We start from the raw sequence: 26,392 nt of genomic DNA on the forward strand, positions 1-26,392 counted from the left end.
AAGTGAAAAGAAACCTGGAAAAATGGAGAATATATTTAGAAATAACTCATAAGAAACTTGTATTGATAATATAAATTATTCTTTCAAGTCAATAGTAAGAAGACAGATAATGCAAATTAAAAATTGATGAAGGATCTGAGTGGATATTTCTCCAAAGAAGATATACAAATGGCTAATAAGCACATAAAGTGCCCAACAGCATTAATTATTAGGTACTTGCAAATGAAAACCACTATGAGATACCACTTCACATCCACTGGGATTGAAAAAATCAAAAAGACAAATGATACAAAAGTTGGCAAGGATATGGAGAAATTGGAAAATTCATAGACTTCTCATAAGAATGTAAAATGATGCAGCCACTTTGGAAAAAGTGACTTCCAGCTCCTCAAAATTCAAACATACAGAAAATGTATAAGGAAGGCTTGGCAGTCCTAGGTATATACCCAAGAGAAATAAAAACAAATCTGTGTACCAATGTACATAGCAGCCATTATTCATAATAGTCAAAAAGTGGTAACAGAACAAATGTTCATAGATTGATGAATGGATAAACAAAATGTGGTGTATGTATACAATGGGGTATTTGTGCTTAGTGACTTAGTTCAAAAGAGTGAAGTATGGAAAAAGAAAGAGAGAAAGAAATTTATTGTAGAAAAACCTGGAAAATATAGTCTTGTCCAACTGACCAAAGTAAACATCATCAGTGATAAGTAATATTGATAATATGTAACCTGTTATACTATGAGAAGTGTGTTTCAGCTCTACGATATTCTCACTAAAAATACCTATAACCTTAGCCTAACCATGAAAAAAATATACAATAAACCCAAATTGAGGAACATTGTACAAACTGCCTGTTCAGTACTCAAAACTGTCAAGGTCATGAAAAACATAGAAATTCTGAGAAACTGTTACAGCCAAGAGGTGCTTAAGGAGACATGACAACTAAATGGAATGCGGTGCCCAGATGGAATCCTGGAACAGAAAATTGTTAGGTAAGATGTAAGGAATCTGAAGAGAATACAGACTTTACTTAATAAAAATGTATCAATATTGATTTATTGATGCAAACAAATTGACCATATTAATATAAGATGTTAATAATATTGGGTATGCTGCACTCAGTGAAATCTCAATTTTTCTCTAACTCTATAAAGTTCTAAAAAAAAGTCTACTAAAAAAAATCTCACTTATAATGAAAAAAAAAAAAGTTGTCAAATAATAAGTCCAACAAAAACTAAGCATGGGGCTTCCCTGGTGGCGCAGTGGTTGAGAGTCGGCCTGCCGATGCAGGGGACGTGGGTTCGTGCCCCAGTCTGGCAGGATCCCACATGCCGCGAAGCGCCTGGGCCCATGAGCCGTGGCCGCTGAGCCTGCACGTCCGGAGGCCTGTGCTCTGCGACGGGAGAGGCCACAGCAGTGAGAGGCCCGCGTACAGCACAAAAAAAAAAAAAAAAAAACTAAGCATGAAGTGCTCACTTCGGCAGCACATATACTAAAGTTGGAATGATACAGTGAAGATTAGCATGTCCCTTATGCAAGCATGACATGCAAATTCGTGAAGCATTCCATATTATTTGCAAGAGGGAGAAGATATGGGGAGATATGTATATATGTATGTATATGTATATGTATAGCTGATTCACTTTGTTATAAAGCAGAAACTAACACACCATTGTAAAGCAATTATACTCCAATAAAGATGTTAAAAAAATAAGCATAAAGCTCATGGACAAAATAGTTTAAATTTATTGAATTAAACAAATGGTGAATTTTCTACAATGCTTATAGATGAAAATATTTAATAAATTCAGTCTCTCAAAATCATTCTATTAATTTAATGCAATCTAATAAAATGCAAGCAGTGTTTTTGACAAAATTTGAAAAGAATCTACTTAAAATGTACATGACATAGAGCCAATAATAGTCAAGACATTTTTAAGGACAAAAATTGTCTCTATTATATTTCAAGACAAAAGAAAAAGCATTTCAAAAATTATGTAAGATATAATTAGACCAATGAAACTGAATAAGGAAAACAGATGCAAATCCACCCTCTATGAAAAGTTTGTGTATGACAGCAGAAGCATTATATATCAGTGGGAAAAAAGATGAACTACTCAATAAATGGTGCTTGTTTAATTGGAGGTCCATATGGAAAGAGACTGAAACAAAACTTTATCTCATATGATGTAAAATATAAACTCCAGATTTAATTTCAAAACAAAAGTGAGAAAAGCAAAACACCTTGAAGAAACTAAGATATTACCTCCATAAGATTATGAGTACTGAATGTAAAGGGTTTTAAGGAAGGTAGATTAGCCTTTATTTGATCAACCCCATCACCAAAAATAAAGAAATGCCAATTAATTATATATGATTGAAGACATCAGAGAGAACCAAATAGCCTTTAGCCATGTCCAAAAATATCCATATCCTGAAGAGAAGGGAAGTAAGTTATGTGAGACCAGCATTTGGTGCTACCTTTTCTCTCAAGGCATTTGCAATCTACCAATGGCAAGATAGGCATCTGAGAATCTGGGCAGCACTTGCAGCCATCTCACAGAACTAGAGAAACAAGAGTTAGAGTTCAGGATCCATCAAGGTAGTGGCTCTCTGGTAATGAGCCCTGGATTTAAGGTGTGTCTCCCAAAGGAGTAAACACAAACCAGAAATAGATCACCCATACAGAAAAATAAAACCTGTCACTGACACACCTCACTTCTTGAATTTAATTTGGATACTTACCTTTGCTTTAGCTATGAATGAGAAACCAACAGACTTTTGGTAACCTCACATGTCTGAAAGACAAAGAGTGGAGTTCAGACTCCCAAAGAGGAAGGCCTTATAAATACTCTAGTTTTTCAGTTGAAACTAATAAAGGACTCAATAGAGAATTAAAGGGGAAGTGACAAAAAAGAGCAAATTATAACAGAAATGGATAATAGAAACCCACAGGGAATTCAGATATTGGAATATCAGGTATACCCTTTATAGTAACAGTAAAACATATTATGAAGTAAATTGAGAAGATACAGAATTTCAGCAAAGAAAAGGAATATATAAAAGGAATATAAATAGAAATTTCAGATCTGAAAATATAAAAAACTAAAATAAAGAATTCAATATACAAATAATGGCAGATTAGCCACAGTGCCTTCTCGCCAAAAAAGAAATCAGATTAATGAGGTGGAAGATAGTTCTTTGATCCAGTTCCAAGCACAGAGAGAGATGGAAGGAAAAAGGATGGAAAATACACCAAAGTACTTGAGAGACAAAGGAGATATATTAAAAATACCTAACATAACCTGTAAATAGAGTCTCAGAAGGAAAGGGAAAAGAAAAGAGTACATAAACAATATTTGAAGGAAAAAAGCAGATAATTTTTCAAACTGATCAAATACACAAATAGAAATAAAATAAATTATCAAAGACAAACAAATAAAATCATAAAAGCAGGCAGGAAGAAAAAAATGGACCAGCTAGCTAGAATAAAAACAATAGAACTGACAGCTGACCTTTCTATAAAAATTATGGAAGCAGAAGATTTTACAGCTGAATTTTTTTTTAAGTGAAAAAAATGCACGAACATAGAAATCTACTCACAGAGAAAATGTGCTTCAAAAATATAGGTAGGGGGCTTTCCTGGTGGCGCAGTGGTTGAGAATCCGCCTGCCGATGCAGGGGTCACGGGTTCGTGCCCTGGTCCGGGAGGATCCCACATGCCGCGGAGCAACTAAGCCCGTGAGCCATGGCCGCTGGGCCTGCGCGTCTGGAGCCTGTGCTCCGCAACGGGAGAGGCCACAGCAGTGAGAGGCCCGCATACCACAAAAAAAAAAAAAAAAAAAAAAAAAAAAATTATATATATATATATATATATATATATATATATATATATATAGGTAGGGACTTCCCTGGTGGTCCAGTGGTAAAGAATTTGCCTTACAATGCAGGGGACACAAGTTCAATCCCTAGCCAGGGAACTAAGATCCCACATGCCACTGGGCAACTAAGCCCATATGCCACAACTGCTGAGCTGGTATACCTCAACTAGAACCTGCATGCTATAAACTACAGAGCCCATGTGTCCTGGAGCCTGCACACCACAACTAGAGAATAGAAAACCTGCATGCCACAACTAGAGAGAAGCCCACACACCACAATGAAGAGCCAATGCACCACAATGAAAGATCCCACATGCCTCAATGAAGATCCCAAGTGCCACAATTAAAACCTGATGCAGCCAAAAATAAGTTAAATAAATAATAAATAAATCTTAAAAAAGAAAAGGAGGTATATTTTCATTATATACTTTTTCAGATATATAAAAATTAGGAAAATGTATCACTATTAGAGCTACATTAATGAAAATACTTAGGGAATACTTACGACAGAGGGAAAATGATCTAATAGGAGACTAGAAATTCAGAAAAGAATAAAGATGGAAAATATTGAATGTATAAATAAATCTAAATGAATATTGACTGCATACAAAAACATTGCTGTCTTGTGGGATTTAAAAATTATGAATAATTAGAGTAAATAACAACCATAAAAGAAAAATCAGAAAGTGTAAAGTAGAGTTAAAGTGTTTTAAACTCTTTACGTTGTCAGGGGAATATTAAAAGCATTATGTTAAAACAGACTTCAATAAATAAATAATAAAGTAATTTCTCATGTAACCACTCAAACAATATTTTTAAAATATGACAAACAAGTGGATAAACATTAAAAATGCTTAATTAAACCAAAGAATGAAAAAAAGGAGAAAAAAAAATGTTTAAAGCTCATGGGACAAAAACAGTACAAATAACCAGATGATACATTTAAACACAAACTCATGAGGAAATATACTAAATACACCAATTAAAAAATAAAATAAAAATTGCCAGACTGAACTTAAACAGACATAATAAACCATGATAAACTGAAAAGAAGGTAAAAAATCAGAAAAAAAGAATTTCAAACAAACAAAAGAAAACCAAATAGATGATAAATCTAAATAGAAATTTATCAAAAATTATATTCAGTATAAACAAAATAAATACTCCAATTTTTAAAAGATCATGATTGATTAAAAAATAAGAATCAACTGTATATGTTGACATTAATATTAGACAAAATGGACAATAAGACAATAAACATTATACGAGACAAAAAAGGGCATTTTAGAATAATAAAGGAGCCAACCAACTTAGAAGTTATTCAATTCAAAATATACTAGTTAACATGGTCTCAAAATATATAAAGCAAAAATAATTAGAGGTATAAGGATACTGGTAGTAGTCATGAAGCTGCTAGGTCAAAGACAAAGGACAGTTTATTTCTCACAGCAAGAGCAATATACTGAGTAATACTCATACCAGTTCCCTGAGCCCCAATATCTAAAGAACAATGTGACTCATCAGATGATGCCTCTATAACCGTGGGATGCACTACAGGAGTGAAACCCAAGCTAAGGAAATCTATAGTCTTATAAGAAGACCACTAGAAAATGTAACCTAGAAGGTGTCCCAGAAGAAGACGTTATCTTTATTATTACGCTGGTCAGGAAACAAATCTTCCATCTGCCCCAAAGGGAGGCACTATGTCTATCTTCCAAAACTATTCCATATAAATTCTTGAAAAGATTCTCTGAAAGAGAAACAGATTCCAGAAATGCAGAAGCACCATGGGGAGTTGTCTTCCACACCATTAAAAGAGTGAAGAAGCAAGCCTAATAGTGGAAGAAGATATTGAAAATGCATATGACCTAAAAAGGACTTGCATCAAAAGATAAATAACACATACGAATCAGTAAGCAAAAGAGAGACAATCCAGTTTTCAGAAATGAGCCAAAAGCAAGACTTTCTTTTCTAGTCCAGTGTAATCTACTCACACTGAATCTATGTGGAAAAATCAAAAATGTTTCAAATAATTTAGGCACACTTAGTAATTAAAATTTAAATTATAGAGATTCAATTTAGTGAGCACCAAGTCATGTGTTTAAGAGAATTTTTTGCTACCATATAAAAATGGAGAAGACTTTTGAAGTTCAAAAATAGTAGAAAATCACTTTAGATATTAATCCTTCATTTTTTAAAAGATTCAAATACCTACTAGAAGACAAAGTTCAGAAAATAGAACTTCTCTTTGTATTTTCTCCAAACTAACAGTCTATTTTCCTTTCATTTTCAAAAGATCTATGGGAATTTTAAACATCCAAAATTCTTCACTTTTTCTTGTGACTATAATTTGACATATAATTGCTATTATTTAGAAGAGACTGTAAAGACGTCTAAAGACGTCACATAAATCTTAAAATATAACAACCCAAAATAGTAATATTTTTGACTTATGATGTTAAAGGAACATTGGTTAAAAGAAAGGAATCTTCTAAAGTGAGATTTGTCTTAATCTGTAAAATTGTCAGTGTGTATATAATGTCTCTTATTGAGCATAACCAGTAAGTTAATAAGTGATAAAATTTTGAAAGGATATTGATGTGAATTCAATCTTGGTTAAGTAAACAGGTATTATGTTGAAAATGGGGTATAGCTGTAATTAATTTTCTGAAATTTGCCTTTTTGATTTCATTAAATTTTCTTTTATCCTAAAATACCAGCTTGATGCATTTCCAATAAAACAACTGGGTTTATCGTGGTTAGGAAAAGCTACTCCATCTTACTAAATTCCCATCTGTAATCCTGTGATTGTTTAAACATTACTTTAAGAAGAGCAGCTACTACGGGCTTCCCTGGTGGCGCAGTGGTTGAGAATCCGCCTGCCGATGCAGGAGACACGGGTTCGTGCCCGGGTCCGGGAAGATCCCACATGCCGCGGAGCGGCTGGGCCCGTGAGCCATGGCCTCTGAGCCTGTGCGTCGAGAGCCTGTGCTCCGCAACGGGAGAGGCCACAACAGTGAGAGGCCCGCGTACCACAAAAAAAAAAAAAAAGAAAAAAGAATAGCAGCTACTGGGAAATTTGCAGTTTAGGACTGTGATAAGATTCCATATTCATTCATTATTTTAAATCATATTTTTAATATATAAAATTAAAAGCAGAAAAAATCACAATACTTAGGCCTGGCTCCAAAGAAGTTGCATTTCTTGGTGCTTAGTTTGCAATCAAAAAAAACCAACTGAGCACTATAAACGGGATAATCATCAGTATAATAATAAGGGAAAGAATGTGGATATTATTCCAAAAATGTTACCAAAATAATCAGTTTGGTAGTCAAAAATAGTATAGGTAATTTGTTTCTTAAAAAAAAAAAGAAAAAGAAGAAAAGTTAATGATGCCATTGTATAGGGGTGCTTTTAGCTCTTTTCTGTAATATTGCCCATAAATTTTCTACTCTCACCAGGCAATGAAAATATTTCTAATTTGAACAAATATAAGCCGGAAATAAAAAGGAACATAAGTTTCCCCAACATTATTATCTCTTTCAAAGATTAAGACAAATAAACCTTTTCTAGTTATCTCTTGTTGTATAAGAAAACCACTCCAAAATTTATCTGTATTCACCTAATGAGTTCTATTTTCTACTTTGCGTGATGTCCACAGAAGTCACTTACATGGGTACATTCAACTAGCAGATGTATTGGGTGCCTAGGTTCTCCTGAACATAATCTCCATCTCAACCTCTCTCTTCCCTCCCCTCCCTTCTCTTCTCATCTCTTCACTCTCCCATAAACATCATTAACTAGGCTAGTTTAAGCTTCTTTACATGGTAGCTGAATGAAAGTGGAAGTGTGAAAATGAGGGTTAAAATGGAAACTGCAAGTTTTCTTAGTTAATAGACTCAGAAATTACACAACATCATTTTTACATTCTGTTGGTCAAAACAGGACCTTTCATAAATTCAAAGGGAAAAGAAGTATGTTCTGTTATTAATGGAGGAGTGGAAAATTCACATAGTAAACAGACATGCAGGATGAGAGAGAAGGATTTATGTGCACATCTTTGGAAACAATCTACCATTGTCTACCCTCTGGCCACAGCAACTTACAGGGATCTGACATGCAAAATACATTCCTCCCTCCTCTGAAAGCCTCATACCCTTAAGGTATTTTCTCAAAATCCAGAATTTCATTATCTAAATTACGTCCATATATGCCTGGGGATTACTGGATGCAGCTGCTCACGTTCAATTGTTCTTAATCTAGAGATGTGAGATATAAAATGATAGATTATCTGCCTTCTGCATACACTGATAAAGCACAGATAAAATAATTGCAATGGACACTTGTATTTTAAAAGAAGAACATATACATATAACTGATTCACTTTGTTATACAGAAGAAACTAGTACAATATTGTAAAGCAATTATACTCCAATAAAGATGCTAAAAAAAGGCAAAAAATAAAATAAATAAAAGAAAAACAGAAAGCATTTATTTATCACTGACCCATGGCAATTCTGAATCCAGCTGGACATATGTTACCAGTTCCCTTTCTCTGAGACACAGGAAAAGTCTGAGTGGAGTGTAGTTCTGGTTCCTAATCCATTGTTTTTCAAAGATCTTGGCTTTGCCTCAGAGTTAGCCAAACTTTTCTAGAAGAAATAACAGGTATTTACAGCTGAGTAGCTCTAAGTCTGTTTCTTATCTTTAGAAGTTGGGAGCTTTTTGCATTTTGAAGTATCTTTGTCCCTTCAGTCCAATCAGATGGTGTTTTTCTGGTTCGAGCCTCTTAAAACTTGTAGATTTTTCTATAAATTTCATTAGGATACACTTCATGCCCTAAAAGCATTATCTATCATTTTTTTCAAGGAGGAAATATCTCTATTTTGCATGTGTGAGAATACTGTAGGAAAATGCTATCAAGATTCTCAGTACTTAATGTCTAGCTGAGAGAGTCTACTGGGGACCAACTCAAATTTTTCAGTGGTCTTAACAAAGGAGCTTATAGACAATAAATGCAATCTTTCCTGTGAGGCCATATTCCACTTGGAGAGTCCCTGGTCAGCTGGAGAAACTATACTGGGCCAGACGTAAGACATCATCTACTTGAATGAGTGAATATAGAAGTAACGTGACAAAAAGACATGTTGCCATGAGAGATCTGGTTGGACATATATGTGGAAATAACCCACCACAACATAATTTTCAATCTAAATTACTTCTAAATATTGTACTCTGATCATTTTTCTATTTTTTGTTCACTCCTAAATAAAAACCTGGAAGTGATATATTACACAGCAACAACACAAAACTTTCAACTAAGTCCTAAATATTTTATGCTAATTGCATGTTTCATTGCACAAAAACACCTTTTCACCATACCTATTTGAGAGTGGGATAAGTGAAACTCCTTGATTTATATTTTTGCTTGTAATTGCATAAATTATTTTATGTATATTTAATTATTTTAGATTTTATATCTTTATATTTGTTGACAACAGCATGAATAAAATCATATTCAAAACTATTCAATATCACTTCACACCCATTAGGTTGGCTGTTAAAAAAAAAAAGAGAGAATAACAAATGTTAGAAAAGATATCGAGAAATTGGAGCCTTTGTGCATTCATTGCTAGTGGAATTGTAAAGTGAATCAGCCCCTGAGAAAAACAGTAGAGCTGATCCTTAAAATATTACACATAGAATAACTATATGATCCAGAAATTCCACTTCTGGGTATATATCCAAAAGAATTGAAAGCAAGTTCTCAAACACATATTTGTATACCTATGTTCATTGAAGCATTAGTCAAAATAGTCCAAAACTGGAAGCAACACAAGTGTTCATCATTAGATGAATTATTTAGAGTTTAATGTGACATAAAGACTTCAATGCATATTGAGACTACTTTGACTGCTTGGTTCACTGAGGTCAATCATGAACTAACTTAAAAGAAAAGAGGAAGTTTGGGGTATAGAGAGTAAAAAGTATCTTGCAAAAAAAGATTGAAAAAAATGCCATTCCATTATTTCAGAAAAATGACAATGAACTTTATAAAACAAACTAAATGTAATTAAATAATGCAAAAATTAACTTGAATGAGACTGCAAAAAATGAAAATTCATAAAAATTCATAAAATTATGTTATGAAAATATTCTGATTCTGCATAAAATTAAAAATATTATTGTCTGCTCTGCTTAAAAATGTTGTGATGATTGCCTAAAGATCAAGTGTTTTATAACTGTCCAAGTAATAAAGTTCTAATTTTGAAAAACACTAACTAGAGTAAGTATCTGATCACTAATATTATTATTATTTTTTAACATCTTTGTTGGAGTATAATTACTTTACAATGGTCTGTTACTTTCTGCTTTATAACAAAGTGAATCAGCTATACATATATATATATCCCCATATCTCCTCCCTCTTGCTTCTCCCTCTCACATTCCCTATTCCACACCTCTAGGTGGTCACAAAGCACCGAGTGAATCTCCCTGTGTTATGCAGCTGCTTTCCACTAGCTATCTATTTTACATTTGGTAGTATATATAAGTCCATACATTCTCTCACTTCATCCCAGCTTACCCTTTCCCCTCCTTGTGTCCTCAAGTCCATTTTCTACATCTGTGTCATTATTCCTGTTCTGCCCCGTGTTCTTCATAACCATTTTTTTCTTTTTTTAGATTCCACACATATGTGTTAGCATACAGTATTTATTTTCCTCTTTCTGACTTACTTCACTCTTTATGACAAACTGTAGGTCCATCCACCTCACTACAAATAACTCAATTTTTTTTCTTTCTATAGCTGACTAATATTCCATTATATATATATGCCACATCTTCTTTATCCATTCACCTGTCAAAGGACACTTAGGTTGCTTCCATGTCCTATCTAGTGTAAATAGAGTTGCAGTGAACATTGTGGTACATGACTCTTTCTGAATTATGGTTTTCTCATGGTATACGCCCAGTAGTGAGATTGCTGGGCCATATGATAGTTCTATTTTTAGTTTTTTAAGGAACTTCCATACTGTTCGCTATCGTGGCTGTATCAATTTATATTCCCACCAACAGTGCAAGAGGGTTCCCTTTTCTCCACACCCTAGCCAGCATTTATTATTTGTAGATTTTTTGATAGATGACCATTCTGACTGCTGTGAGGTGATACCTCATTGTAGTTTCGATTTACATTTTTCTAATGATTAGTGATGTTGAGCATTCCTTCATGTGTTTGGTGGCAATCTGTATATCTTCTTTGGAGAAATGTCTATTAAGGTCTTCTGCCCATATTTGGATTGGGTTGTTTGTTTTTCTGATATTGAGCTGCATGAGCTGCTTGTATATTTTGGAGATTAATCCTTTGTCAGGTGCTTCATTTGCAAATGTTTTCTCACATTCTGAGGGTTGTCTTTTCATCTTGTTTATGGTTTATTTTGCTGTGCAAAAGCTTTTAAGTTTCATTAGGTCTCATTTGTTTATTTTTGTTTTTATTTCCATTTCTCTAGAGGTGGGTCAAAAAGCATCTTGCTGTGATTTATGTCATTGAGTGTTCACCCTATGTTTTCCTCTAAGAGTTTTATAGTGTTTGACCTTACATTTAGGTCTTTAATCCATTTTGAGTTTATTTTTGTGTATGGTGTTAGGGAGCATTCTGATTTCATTCTTTTACATGTAGCTGTCCAGTTTTCCCAGCACCACTTATTGAAGAGGCTGTCTTTTCTCCACTGTATACTCTTGCTCCCTTTGACAAGTTAAGATGACCATATGTGCGTGGGTTTATCTCTGGGCTTTCTATCCTGTTCCATTGATCTATATTTCTGTTTTTGTGCCAGTACCATAGTTTGAAGTCAGGGAACCTGATTCCTCCAACTCCGTTTTTCTTTCTCAAGATTGCTTTGGCTATTCAAGATCTTCTGTGATTCCATACAAATTGTGAATTTTTTTGTTCTAGGTCTGTGAAAAATGACATTGGTAGTTTGATAGGGATTGCATTGAATCTATAGATTGCTTTGGGTAGTATAGTCATTTTAACAATGTTGATTCTTCCAATCCAAGAACATGGTATATCTCTCAATCTGTTTGTATCATCTTTAATTTCGTTCATCAGTATCTTATAGTTTACTGCATACATGTCTTTTGTCTCCTTAGGTAGGTTTATTCCTTGGTATTTTTGTTGTTGTTGCAATGGTAAATGGGAGTATTTCCTTAATTTCTCTTTCAGATTTTTCATCATTACTGTATAGGAATGCCAGAGATTTCTGTGAATTAATTTTGTATCCTGCTACTTTACCAAATTCATTGATTATCTCTAGTAGTTTTCTGGTATCATCTTTAGCATTCTCTATGTATAGTATTATGTCATCTGCAAACAGTGACAGCTTTACTTCTTCTTTTCCCATTTGGATTCCTTTTATTTCTTTTTTCTTCTCTGATTGCTGTAGCTAAGACTTCCAAAACTATGTTGAATAATAGTGGTGAGAGGAGCAACCTTGTCTTGTTCCTGATATTAGTGGAAATGGTTTTATTCTTTCACCATTGAGAATGATTTTGTCTATGGGTTTGTCATATATGGCCTTTATTATGTTGAGGTAAGTTCCGTCTATGCCTACTTTCTGGAGGGTTTTTCTCATAAGGATGTGTTGAATTTTGTTGAATGCTTTTGGCATCTATTGAGATGAACATATAGTTTTTATCCTTCAGTGTGTTAATATGGTGTATCACTTTGATTGATTTATGTATATTGAAGAATCTTTGCATTCCTGGTATAAACCTCACTTGATCCTGGTGTATGATCCTTTTAATGTGCTGTTGGATTCTGTTTGATAGTATTTTGTTGGGGATTTTTGCATCTATGTTCATCAGTGATATTTATCTGTAGATTTCTTTCTTTGTGACATCTTTATCTCGTTTAGATATCAGGGCAATGATGGCCTCATAGAATGAGTGTGGGAGTGTTCCTCCCTCTGCTATATTTTGGAAGAGTTTGAGAAGGACAGGTGTTAGCTCTTCTCTAAATGTTTGGTAGAATTCGCCTGAGAAACCATCTGTTCCTTGGCTTCTGTTTGTTGGAAGATTTTTAATCACAGTCTCAATTTCAGTGCTTGTGATTGGTCTGTTTATATTTTCTATTTCTTCCTGGTTCAGTCTCAGAAGGCTATGCTTTTCTAAGAATTTGCCCATTTCTTCCAGGTTGTCCCTTTTATTGGCATATATTTGCTTGTAGTAATCTCTCATTATCCTTTGTATTTCTGCAGTCAGTTGTTATTTCTTTTTCATTTCTAATTCTATTGATTTGAGTCTCCTTTTTTTGGATGAGTCTGGCTAATGGTTTATCAATTTTTTTTTATCTTCTCAAAGAACCAGCTTTTAGTTTTATTGATCTTTGCTATCATTTCCTTCATTTCTTTTTCATTTATTTCTGATATGATCTTTATTATTTCTTTCTTTCTACTAACTTTGGGGTTTCTTTTGTTCTCCTTTCTCTAATTGCTTTAGGTGTAAGGTTAGGTTGTTAATTTCAGATGTTTCCTGTTTCTTGAGATAGGATTGTATTGCTATAAAGTTCCCTCTTAGGACTGCTTTTGCTGCATCCCATAGGTTTTGGGTCATCGTGTTTTCATTATCATTTGTTTGTAGGTATTTTTTGATTTCCTCTTTGGTTTCTTCAGTGATATCTTGGTTATTAAGTAGTGTATTATTTAACCTCCATGTGTTTGTATTTTTACAGATATTTTCCTGTAATTGATATCTAGTCTCATAGCGTTGTGGTCAGAAAGATACTTGATATGATTTCAATTTTCTTAAATTTAGCAAGGCTTGATTTGTGACCCAAGATACGATCTATCATCGAGAATGCTTCATGAGCACTTGAGAAGAAAGTGTATTCTGTTGTTTTTGAATGGAATGTCCTATAAATATTAATTAAGTCCATCTTCTTTACTGTGTCATTTAAAGCTTGTGTTTCCTTACTTATATTCATTTTGGATGATCTGTGCATTGGTGAAAGTGGGATGTTAAAGTCCCCTACATTGATTGTGTTACTGTTGATGTCCCTTTTATGGCTGTCAGCATTTGCCTTATGTATTGAGGTGCTCCTATGTTGGGTGCATAAATATTTACAATTGTTATATCTTCTTCTTGGATTGATCCTTTGATCATTATGTAGTGTCATTCTTTGTCTATTGTAATAGCCTTTATTTTTAAGTCCATTTTGTCTGATATGAGAATTGCTACTCCAGCTTTCTTTTGATTTCCATTTCCATGGAATATCTTTTTCCATCGCCTCACTTTCGGTCTGTATGTGTCCCTATGTCTGAAGTGGGTCTCTTGTAGGCAACATATATATATGGGTCTTGCTTTGTATCCATTGAGCCAGTCTATGTCCTTGGGTGGGAGCATTTAGTCCATTTATATTTAAGGTAATATCGATATGTATGTTCCTATTACAATTTTCTTAATAGCTTTGGGTTTGTTATTGTAGATATTTTCCTTCTCTTGTGTTTCCTGCCTAGAGTAGTTCCTTTAGCATTTGTTGTAAAGCTGGTTTGGTGGTGCTGAATTCTCTTAGCTTTTGCTAGTCTTTGATGATTTTAATTTCTCTGTTGAATCTAAATGAGATCCTTGCTGGGTAGATTAATTTTGGTTGTGGGTTATTCCCTTTCATCAGTCTAAATATGTCCTGCCACTCCCTTCTGCCTTACAGAGTTTCTGCTGAAAGATCAGCTGTTAACTTTATGGGGATTCCCTTGTATGTTTGTTGTTTTTCCCTTGCTGCTTTTTTTTTAATTTAATTTTTTATAGTTTGATTAATATGTGTCTTGGCATATTTCTCCTTGGATTTATACTGTATGGGACTCTCTGCATTTCTGGACTTGATTAACTATTTCCTTTCCCATATTATGGAAGTTTTCCACTATAATCTTATCTAATATTTTATCAGTCCCTTTCTATTTTCTTCTTCTGCCATCCCTATAATTTGAATGTTGGTGTGTTTAATGTTGTCCCAGAGGTCTCTGAAACTGTCCTCAATTCTTTTCCATCTTTTTTCTTTATTCTGCTCTGCAGTAGTTATTTCCACTATTTTATATTACAGGTCACTTATGTGTTCTTCTGCCTCAGTTTTTCTGCTATTGATTCCTTATAGAGAATTTTAAATTTCACTTATTGTGTTATTCATCATTGTTTGCTCTTTGGTTCTTCTAGTTCCTTTTTAAATGTTTTTTGTGTTACCTCCATTCTATTTCCAAGATTTTGTATCATCTTTACTATCATTACTCTGAATTGTTTTCCAGGTAGACTGCCTATTTCCTCTTCATTTGTTTGGTCTGGTGAGTTTTTAGCTAGCTCCTTCATCTGCTGTGTCTTCCTCTGTCTTCTCAGTTTGCTTAACTTACTGTGTTTGGGGTGTCCTTTTTGCAGTCTGCCAGTTCATAGTTCCTGTTGTTTTTGGTGTCTGCCCCTGGTGGCTAAGGTTGGTTCAGTTGGTTGTATAGGCTTCCTGGTGGAGGAGACTAGCACCTGTGTTCTGGTGGATGAGTATGAATCTTGGCTTTCTGGTGGGCCTGTTTGCATCCAGTGGTGTGTTTTTGGGTGTCTGTGACCTTATTATGAATTTAGCCAGCCTCTCTGCTAATGGATGAGTTTGTGTTCCTGTCTTGCTAGTTGTTTGGCATAGGGTGTTCAGCACTGTAGCTTGTTGGTGGTTTATTGGAGCTGGGTCTTAGCGTTGAGATGGAGATCTCTGGGAGAGCTTTTGCTGTGTGGTATTATGTGGAGCTGAGAAGTCTCTGGTGGACCAGTGTCCTGAACTTGGCTTTCCCACCTCAGAGGCACATGCCTGACATCTGGCTGGAGCACCAAGACCCTGTCAGCCACACAGCTCTGAAGAAAAGGGAGAAAAAAAGAAAGAAAAAAAAATAAAATAAAGTTATTAAAATAAAAAGTAATTATTAAATTTTTTTTAAAAATTTAAAGTAATAAAAAAAGAAAGAAAGAAAGAAGAGAGCAACCAAACCAAAAAACAAATCCATCAAGTATAGCAAGAGGTAAAAACAATACAAAAACAAACAAACAAAAAAATGGACTGACAGAATTCTAGGACAAATGGTAAAAGCAAAGCTATACAGACAAAATCACACAAAGAAGCATACACATACACACTCACAAAAAGAGGAAAAAGAAAAAAATATATATATATATCATTGCTCCCAATGTCCACTGCCTCAATTTTGGGATGATTCGTTGTCTATTCAGGTATTCCACAGATGCAAGGTACATCAAATTGATTGTGGAGATTTAATCCACTGTTCCTGAGGCTGCTGGGAGAGATTTCCCTTTCTCTTCTTTGTTCACACAGCTCCTGAGATTCAGCTTTGGATTTGGCCCAGCTTCTTTGTGTAGGCCGCCTGAGGGCATTTGTTCTTCACTCAGACAGGATGGGGTTAAATTAGCAGCTGGGTCAGGGCAGTGGGAGTGAGGGGTATGGAATGTGGAGGGAGCCTGTGGAGGCAGAGGCCAGCATGATGTTGCAACAGCCTGAGGCATGCCATGTGTTCTCCTGGGGAAGTTGTTCCTGGATCATTGGACCCTGGCAGTGGTGGGCTGCAAAGGATCCAGGGAGGGGAGGTGTGGATAGTGACCTGGGCTTGCACACATGCTTCTTGGTGGGTGCAGTTGGAGTCTTATCATTTCATGCCCGTCTCTGGTGTCCACACTGTTAGCCGTGGCTCGTGCCCAGTCTCTGGAGCTCGTTTAGGCAGTGTTCTGAATCTCCTCTCCTTGTGCACCCCAAAACAATGGTCTCTTGCCTCATAGCCAGTTCCAGACATTTTCCCGGACTCCCTCCTGGTTACCTGTGGTGCACTAGCACCCTTCAGGCTGTGTTCACTCAGCCAACCCCACTCCTCTCCCTGAGCTCTGACCTCCGAAGCCTGAGCCTCAGCTCCCAGCCCCCACCCATCCTGGCAGGTGAGCAGACAAGCCTCTCGGGCTGGTGGGTTCTGGTTAGCACCAATCCTCTGTGTGGGAATCTCTTCTCTTTGCCCTCTGCACCCCTGTTTCTGCACTCTCCTCCTTGGCTCTGAAGCTTCCCCCACCCACCCACCCACCGCCGTCTCTGCCAGTGAAGGGGCTTCCTAGTGTGAAAACTTTTCCTCCTTCACCGCTCCCTCCCTGAGGTGCAGGTCTTGTCCCTATTCTTTTGTCTCTGTTTTTTCTTTTGCCCTATTCAGGTACGTGGTGAGTGTGTTGCCTTTTGGGAGGTCTGAGGTCTTCTGCCAGCGTTTAGTAGGTGTTCTGTAGGAGTTGTTCCACATGTAGATGTATTTCTGATGTATTTGTGGGGAGGAGGTTGATCTCCATGTCTTATTCCTCTGCCATCTTGAAGGTCTCTATCAGGAACTTGGTTTTATCTGTATTTTAATCCTTGCAGTATTCTTAGGAAGTAACAATGTTTTCTGCTAGATTTACTTCTTCTGCCTAGTTTTCTGCTGCAAATGAAAAGATGATTCTTTGCTGATATGTCAGATGTGTAGCCATCCGAGTCTCTGTGTCCCCTTCCTTAACTTCTACATCCAGGCTGGCCGGGACAGTCAGGTTGCAGGATGCTGGTCCAGGGCTAGTGGACCCTGGCCTGCCCAGGCTAGACAAGCACAGGGAGCAGGCAGCATGGGCGGAGCAGCAGGATGAGGTGACATCAGTGCATGCACCCTGAGAACACCCACTCTGATCACTAATATTAAATGAAGTTTCCTGATGAAACTAAAGAATGCATGTACATCCATATGCGATAGTGACATTATGCCATATAATTATTACTGATAGTAACTATTCCTAGCTTTTAAATAACTTGTGGTTTTTTAATGTATTAAAAGAAATTATAATTCTCATATTTGGGGTTTTATTTGTATTACCTAACAATTACTATTAGGAATAAATAATTTATTCCTCTAGAAAGTGTGCTTATTTTTAGACAAAAATGGTGAATTCTGTACCTACTCTACCTGATGTCACTTGCCCTAGAAGGTACAAGTAATGAACCTTACATTGTACCATTATATGATTGCTATGATTGTTATCCTGATCTTGTTTAATTTTGAAAAGAATTGCCTTTTCTAAGCAATGTCATTTTACAAACAATTTCAAACTTTGATAGGTAATTGCACTGATGGTTCAGAAAACCGTTCTGTCTCTTGAGAGCCCAGATTAAATCAATTTACAAAATTAAAAGGGAGGGAGCAATCAGATGGCAATCCAGAGAACATTCTAAATTTTATTGTATCCTAGCTATCTTAAGGGGGAAAAAAAAAAGTAAATTGAGAATGAGCTCTGCCTTCCAAGAAGAAGCTGTTCTTCCCCACTTTGGTTTCTGCTGCTTGTGGCAGTTTTTTTGTGCCTAACTACTCTTGGTTACCCTAACTCCATGTTTAGATGTCTCACTGGAGTATATTTCAGATGTAGAACCCATTTTGCTTTATACTTTTAGACTATGGCCCTCTTGCTTTATTAGGAAATAATGAAAGTGTTCAAAATTAGGTTGGAGTGTTGCCAACTTTTACATCGTTGCTTAAAGGGCAATGATTTGATAACATTTGTAACTAGGGAAGCATTAGGGAGAAAGATGCACAAAAGGTACACTTACATTTTTTACAAAAATAAATCCTAAATGTAATTACACACAGGAAAAGTTTTTATTGCTTGAAATAGGAAACAAATTAGAACCCAAACTTAATGCAAGAAAATTAGATGTACTTAAGTTAGCTAAATAGAACCAATATTCTTGAACTTGAGATTTTTTGTTGACTTGCCAAAAATTCTATTTTAATTTTCTGAAGTAAAGAAAATTGATAACAAATTATTCACAGGTTAGAATATTATGAAAGTCTAACTTTAAAGTGAACTTAGAAGAGGAGATTCTAGTATACTTTATACAATGTATATAAATTATTAAATAATATCAAATAAAATGTTAAGCACATCCTGTGTTGTATGATGTTTCACAGACTATAGCTGTGTTTCCTCTTATACATTCTTTATAAAATTACATGTGTGTAGATGTTATTGTTAAGGTTTTCTTTAGAATCCTAAATTTTGTTTCTCAGTTTCTCTGGTTGTTTTTTTTTTTTTTTTTTACTTCACAATGTCTTATGTCAAATTTAAACCTCCAGGCTTTTGAGCAAGAATAATAAAATATATAGAAGTATAAATGTAAAACATTAGGAAAATATCAAATGTATTTAATTAAAAGATTGTTCTTTTCTTATTCTTAACATGACTACAGAATAATCTTAAAGATTATAAGGGCTTCCCTGGTGGCGCAGTGGTTGAGAGTCCGCCTGCCGATGCAGAGGACATGGGTTCGTGCCTCGGTCTGGGAGGATCCCACACGCCGCAGAGCGGCTGGGCCCATGAGCCATGGCTGCTGAGCCTGCACGTCCAGAGCCTGTGCTCTGCGGCGGGAGAGGTCACAGTGATGAGAGGCCCGCATACCGCAAAAAAAAAAAAAAAAAAAGATTATAAAACTACCAGAATTTTAAATAGATGTTACAGTTACAGATAATTATTTATCACTATCAGAACTCATTCATTATGAACTTTGAGGACTCATGGATGCTGACATATGTAATGAAAAATTGGAATTTGACCATCTTTATCAAAAAAATACAGATCTATTGACTTTATGTGAATACCTGAATGCATTATTACCACACTGCTAATTTCCTTTTGTTATTTTAATAGTTTATGATCAAATTCTTACATGACAAAAATGATGGTCATTGCTCAGTAATCAGCAAAATAAGTCTAAGAAAGAGTTTCTACTCAGCCCTTCTCTTTCCCAACACGAGTTTGACTGCTCCTTCTCCACCAATCACAATCACTCTCCTTTCTTTCTTTTTTTTCTGGGGTGAGTGTGTGTGTTTGTGTGTGTGTGTGTGTGTGTGTGTATACATGCAATGCAATAGTATTTGAGTTTGGTTATTATCACATAGATTTTTAAATTATATAAATTTAATTAGAATAATCATATTCTCTGATATGCCACAATTTTTAATGTAATTAAAAAGTTGGCTGGTTTATTTTAAGTTTAGAATGCTTTCCCCAGAAACCACTGCTTTGTATGTAATTGAGTATTATATAAATTATTTGAGGGCAAGCACCAAATTTTTTTATTGCCAGTATCCATCATAGTGAAAACACTAATCAAAGAAAGCAGGAGTAGGTATAGTAATTTCAGACAGGGCAGACTTCAAAGTATGGGAAAGTTATCAGGGATAAAGAAGGATATTACATAATGTTTATAAAGGAGATAATTCTCCAAAGACCCATATGTACCTAACAACAGAGCAACAAACTCTGATAGCCAAAAATGAACAGAATTGCAAAGAGAAATAGATGCACCATCTTATTAGAAAATTTAACATCTCTCTATCAGAAATGGACAGATTCAGGAGACAGAAAATCAGTAAGGACATAGTTGAACCCAACAACACAATCAATAAGCAGGACATAATCAACATCTATAGACAATTTCATCCAACAACAGCAAAATGCACATTCTTCTCCAACTCACATAGAACATTCACCAAAATAGACCATATTCTGAGCCATAGACCTCACATACATTTCAAACTTAACAGAATAGAAATCACACAATATCTTCTCACAGACCACAAAGAATTAAACTAGAAATCAATAATAGAACAATAATTGGAATATCCCAAAATACATGGAGATTAAGAAACACACTTCTAAATAAAACAAGGGTCAAAAAGAAATCTCAAGTGATATATTAAAATATTTAAAAGTAAAAGAAAATGAAAATATAACTTATCAAAGTTTGTGGAATATAGCAAAAGGAGTATTTAGAGAGAAAATTATAACATTGAATGTGTATATTAGAAATAAAGAAATATCTAAAATCAGTTATCCAAATTTCTACCTTAGAAAACTAGAAAAAGAAGAGCAAATTAAATTCAAAGTAAAAAGAAGAAAAAAGTCATAGAATTAGAGCAGAAATCAATTAAATTGAAAATAGGAAATCGATAGAGAAAATCAAAGAAACCAAAAGCTAGTTCTTTGAAAAGATCACTAAAATCAATAATCCTATAACCAGGGTAACTAAGTAAAGAAGAGAAAACACAAATTATTCATATCACATATGAAAGAGAGGAAACCCTGACAGATCTCATGGAAATTAAAATAATAATAAGGGAATACTATAAACAACTCTATGCCCACAAATTTGTTAACCTAGATGAAATAGACCAACTACTTAAAAGACACAATGTGTGAAAACTCATACAAAAAGAAATCGACTATATGAATAGTGTTATACCTCTTAAAGAAAATTAATCAATTACTAATAACATTCTAAAACAGAAAACACCAAGCACAGATGTGTTTACTGGTGAATTCTAACAAGCATTTAAGGAAGAAATTATATCAATTCTCTACAATCTCTTTCAGAGGATAGAAGCTGAGGGAATACTTCCTATCTCATTCTATGAGGTCAGTAATATACTGTAATACCAAAACCATACAAAGACATACAAGAAAACTTCAGTCCAATAACTCTCATGAGCATAGATGTAAAAATTCTCAACAAAATATTAGTTAACTGAGTCCCCAAAAAAGTGTATAAAGAAGTATACCTAGTTGATTTATCTCAATCATGCAAGGCTGGTTCAACACTCAAAAAGCAGGTAATGTAATCCATCACATCAGCAGATTAAAAAGGAAAAATCACATGATCATTTCAATAGATGCAGAAAAAACATTCAACAAAATCCAACATCCATTCATGATAAAAACTCTCAGTAAACTAGGAACTGAAAATTTTTTCTATACTTGATAAAGACTATCTACTAAAACCTACTAAATCAGGTAACATCTTAATTAATGGTGAGAAACTCTAAACTTTTCTCTCTAATATCAGGAAGAAGTTTTTTTGTAGATATCAACAAATTGATTCTAAAGTTTATGTGGAGAGTCAAAAGACCCAAAATAGCCAACACTGTATTGAAAGAGATGAATAAAATTGGAGGACTGACACTACCTGACTTCTAGACTTATTATAAAGCTCCAATAATTAAGGCAGTGTAGAATTGTTGAAGGAATAGGTAAATAGATCAACAGAACACAGTGCAGAGATGGACCACGTAAATATGGTCAACTGATCTTTGACAAAGGCGCAAAGGCAATACATTGCAGTAAAGATAGTCTTTTCAACAAATGATGCTGAAAAAACCAGATATCCATCTGAAAAAAAAAAAAAAGGAAAAGAAAAGAAAAAAAGAATCTAGACCCAGACCTTATATCCTTCACAAAATTTAGCTTTAAATGGATTATAGACCTAAATATAAAGTTCAATATTATAAAACTCTGAGTAGATTATATAGGAGAAAACCTAGATAAACTTGAGTATGGTGAGGTCTTCTTATATACAACACCAACGACACAATTCATGAAAGAAATAATTAATAAATTTGACTTCATTAAAATTAAAAACCTATAGAATGTACAACACTAAGATTGAACTCAAAGGTAAACGTTGGACTTTGAATGACGAGTATGTGCCAGTGTAAGTTCATCAATGTAGTAAATGGATCAAGCTGGTAGAAGATGTTGCTGATAAAAGAGGTTATGCTTTTGTGGGGGCCAGGGATATATGGGAAATCTGTGTACATTCCCCTAAATTTTGCTTTGAACATAAAAACACTCTTAAAAAAATTAAAGTCAATTTTTTAAGGAAGCATATTTGTGTAACTATAAATAAAATAATTGCATTTCTTATTCTAGATAGTTTTATTCACACTTTTTATAGTTTCTCTCAACGTCTCTTGGAATGTGATTCCCAAAACTGGATTAAAACTCCATGTAAGGTCCTCTAGGGCTTAGTATAACATATGTTAAAAATAGTGTTTCTAAACTTGTTTTAAGCAACATTTCTGTTTAGTCAATTTGTGTTGCTATAACAGAACACCACAGACTGAATGGCTTATGAACAGCAGAAATTTATTCCTCACAGTTCTGGGGGTTGGGAAGTCCAAGATCAGAATATTAGCATGGTGGTGATCTGGGTTGCAAAAATGACTCCTAGCTGTATCCTCACATAGTGGAAGAAGAGCATGGGAGCTCCCTGGGGTCCTTTTTATAAGGGTATTAATCCCATTCATGAAGACTCCACCATCCTGGTCTAATTACCTCCCCAAAGCACCCCATCACAATACCATCACATTGGAGGTTAAGATTCAACATATGAACTGGGAAGATTCAATCCATAACATTCTGCCCCTAGTCCCCCCAATTTTTTGTCCTTCTCATGTGCAAAATACTCTCATGTATACTCAACAACTCCAAAATTCATAACTAGTTCCAGCATCAATTCTAAACTCTAAAGTCTAAAGTCTAATAAATGTTATCTAAATCAAATATGAGGGAGTCTCAAGGCACAATTTATCCTCAGGCAAAATTCCTCTCCAGCTGTGAACCTGTGAAACCAAACAAGTTGTGTTCTTCCAAAGTACAATGGTGGCACAGGAATAGAATTAATATTAGTATTCCAAAAAGGAGAAATAGGAAAGAAGAAATGGATGACAGGTCTCAAGTAAGTTCAAAACGTAACAGGCATGCTCCATAAGATCTTAAATTTCAAGAACAATCCTTTTTGGCTGGATGTTCTCCCTTCCATACCCATTGGGGTGATAGTGTCACCCCAACAGCTCAGCAGGGTGTTGCCTCCACTGTAAATCTCTGCACTGACACCACCCATATCAAATTTCTCTGTCTGGGCAGAGACAAGGCTCCAAGAGCTGAGCTTCCAAGGCTCAGCTGGCTGGCCCCAACCCCATAGCTTCACTAGTCATCTGTCTCCCAACCTTTGATATTGAAGTGGAAGAAACCCTGGCCTCTGGCCCCTACATGCTGAGCCTGTGGTGCAAGTGGCCTCCCTGATGATCTCTGAATTGCCTCTGGGATTCTTCTCTTATCTTGAAGAATAGTCTGTGATCACAGCTGAACAGTTTATGCTTTGGTCTTATAGGTTCTAAGAAGTCCAATTCTTCCTTAATTTTTCCCACATTCTCTGTTTCCTTTAGTCCCAGTGGCAGTGTTTCTGCTAGCATAATCCCATCTCTATGTCTAGCTTTTGTTGAGATGGTTGATTCAATCCATGGTTCACACCCACAACTAATCTTATCAAATGGTTGGTATGCCATGCCTTTAGTATTCTCTTCCAAACATTCTCATTTTTTATAATATGGACAGGCTGAGAATTGTCCAAAATTTACATTTTGGTTCTTTTTTGCTTAAGATTTCCATCTTCAGTTTATTTTATCTTCTCACATTTTTCTATAAGCAGTCAGGAGGAACCAAGTCCTCTTCAGCAGTTTGCTTAGAAAGCTCTTCATCTAGATATCCAATTTCATCACTTGTGAGTTCTACCTTACCCAAAACACTAGGTCTCTAACACAATTCAGCCAAGGTCTTTACTACTTTATAACAAGAATTGTCTTTCCTCCATTGTCCAATAATGTGTTTCGCATTTCCACCTGATATCTCATAAGAATGACCTTTACCATCCGTATTATACCAACTTTCTGTTCATGGTTACTTACGTATTCTCTAAGTTTAATGTTTTCTCTACAGCTCTCTTATTTCTTAGCTTTCACCAGAATCACCTTTAAAAGTTCATTCATTGAAATCTAGGCTTTTTCTAGTATGAACCTCAAAACTCTTCTAGTCTCTACCCATTTGGGAGGAATGCTAAATGTTGCCATATTTTTAGATAAGTGTTATAGCAGCACCCTGTCTTCTCAGTACCAATTTCCATCTTAGTTTGAGCTGCTCTAACAGAATACCACAGACTGAGTGTCTTATAAATAACAGAAATTTATTTTTCTCAGTCTGGAGCCTGGATGTCTGAGTTAAGTGTGACAGCATGGTCAGGATTAGGTCAGAACCCTCTTCCAAATTGCAGAGAGCTTACTTACATGGTAGGGAAAGAGCAAGAAAGCTCTCTGGGGTCCCTTTTAAAAGGGCACTAATCCCATTCATGGGGCCTCTACCCTTATGGTCTGATTACTATCCAAGGCCCTCCTCCTAATACAATCACTTTGAGAGTTAGGATTTCAACATATGGATGTGGGGGTGCACAAAAATTCGACCATAACACCTTCCTTGATAAACCCAAATATTTCCTTCATTTTTAAATGTTATTTGACATTCCAAGTACATAATCCAGAATAACTAAAAACAAACAAAAGCGATTGTAAAAGGTCTAACTTTTCTATTGTCTCCAGATCTAGATATTTCTCTCCCTACAATGGTCATGTTCCTTGCCTTTTACAAATCAGGATCTAAAAACATATTGAGAAAGAGGAGTTCTGAGTTAAATTTAACAACATAAACATAAATGTAGTTCATAGAAATGAAACAAACACAAAAAATTCTAATAACCAAAAAATGCATGACTTAGTACAACCTACTTTGATCCCTTCCTAATCCAGCTTTATCCTACTTATATAGAATATTGACTCTTGATGGACCAGACCTGTAAGCATATCAGGAACCCTTTGCAAAAGTTAATGAAGAACCTGAAGAATCTGCTTCCATTTGTCTAGTTTCTCATGGAGAAAATCATCAGATATCCTGGAAGGTGTATTCCTATTTTATCCTTAATATTCTTTTTATAATGTTTAACTCAATTTATCTAGGCAGACTGTGCCTAGTTCTAGCCTTTTGCTCCAGTCTCCAGTTTTATTTCTCCAGTGGGGAGTAGAAAGAAAGCTAATAGTTTTGTAAATTACATTTTATACTATCTACTCTACACTAGTACATTTTACTTCACAATAATGATATGATTAATCACATAGCTGAGAAAACTGAGTTCAAAATAAAAGTTAAACACATACTTATTGAGTTACCTCTATATCAGGCTTTGAGCATCATATTGGTAATTGTGAGAAAAATGTGTTAATAGGCTCAAGGAGCTAATAGGAAATGCAGGGAGACAGATGGGAAGTCAGGTAATTCCAATATGGTGGGACTACTGCTATGATAGAAATATGCACATGATATTACAGCAAAAAGCAGAAGATGCTGTTTTTTTTTTGTTTTTTTTTTTTTTTTTTTTTTTGCGGTACACGGACCTCTCACTGTTGTGGCCTCTCCCATTGCGGGGCACAGGCTCCGGACGCGCAGGCTCAGCGGCCATGGCTCATGGGCCCAGCCGCTCCGCGGCATGTGGGATCTTCCCGGACTGGGGCACGAACCGATGTCCCCTGCATCGGCAGGCAGACTCTCAACCACTGCGCCACCACGGAAGCCCCAGAAGATGCTGTTTTAACCCAATCTGCTTAGGGAAGGTAATTCCTGAGTTTCATCTTGAAGGCTGAATAGGACTGAACCAAGCAAATGAACAAAAATATCCTCCCATCTTCCCCCACAGAAAAGACATTATTTGAAGCACAATCTTTGAAACTTCATCCTATATATGTATATTTATA

The 26,392-nt window shown here is 35.3% G+C and overlaps 1 non-coding gene across 1 annotated transcript; it reads left to right on the forward strand.

Moving 5' to 3' along the window:
- Nucleotides 1-1,474: 1,474 nt before the first annotated feature.
- On the forward strand, nt 1,475-1,581 carry LOC131744289 (U6 spliceosomal RNA). Its single transcript, XR_009332078.1, has one exon. It is a non-coding gene; the product is annotated as a U6 spliceosomal RNA (small nuclear RNA).
- Nucleotides 1,582-26,392: the final 24,811 nt, after the last annotated feature.

Source organism: Kogia breviceps, chromosome 17 (assembly GCF_026419965.1).
Source record: "Kogia breviceps isolate mKogBre1 chromosome 17, mKogBre1 haplotype 1, whole genome shotgun sequence".
Lineage (NCBI taxonomy): Eukaryota > Metazoa > Chordata > Mammalia > Artiodactyla > Physeteridae > Kogia > Kogia breviceps.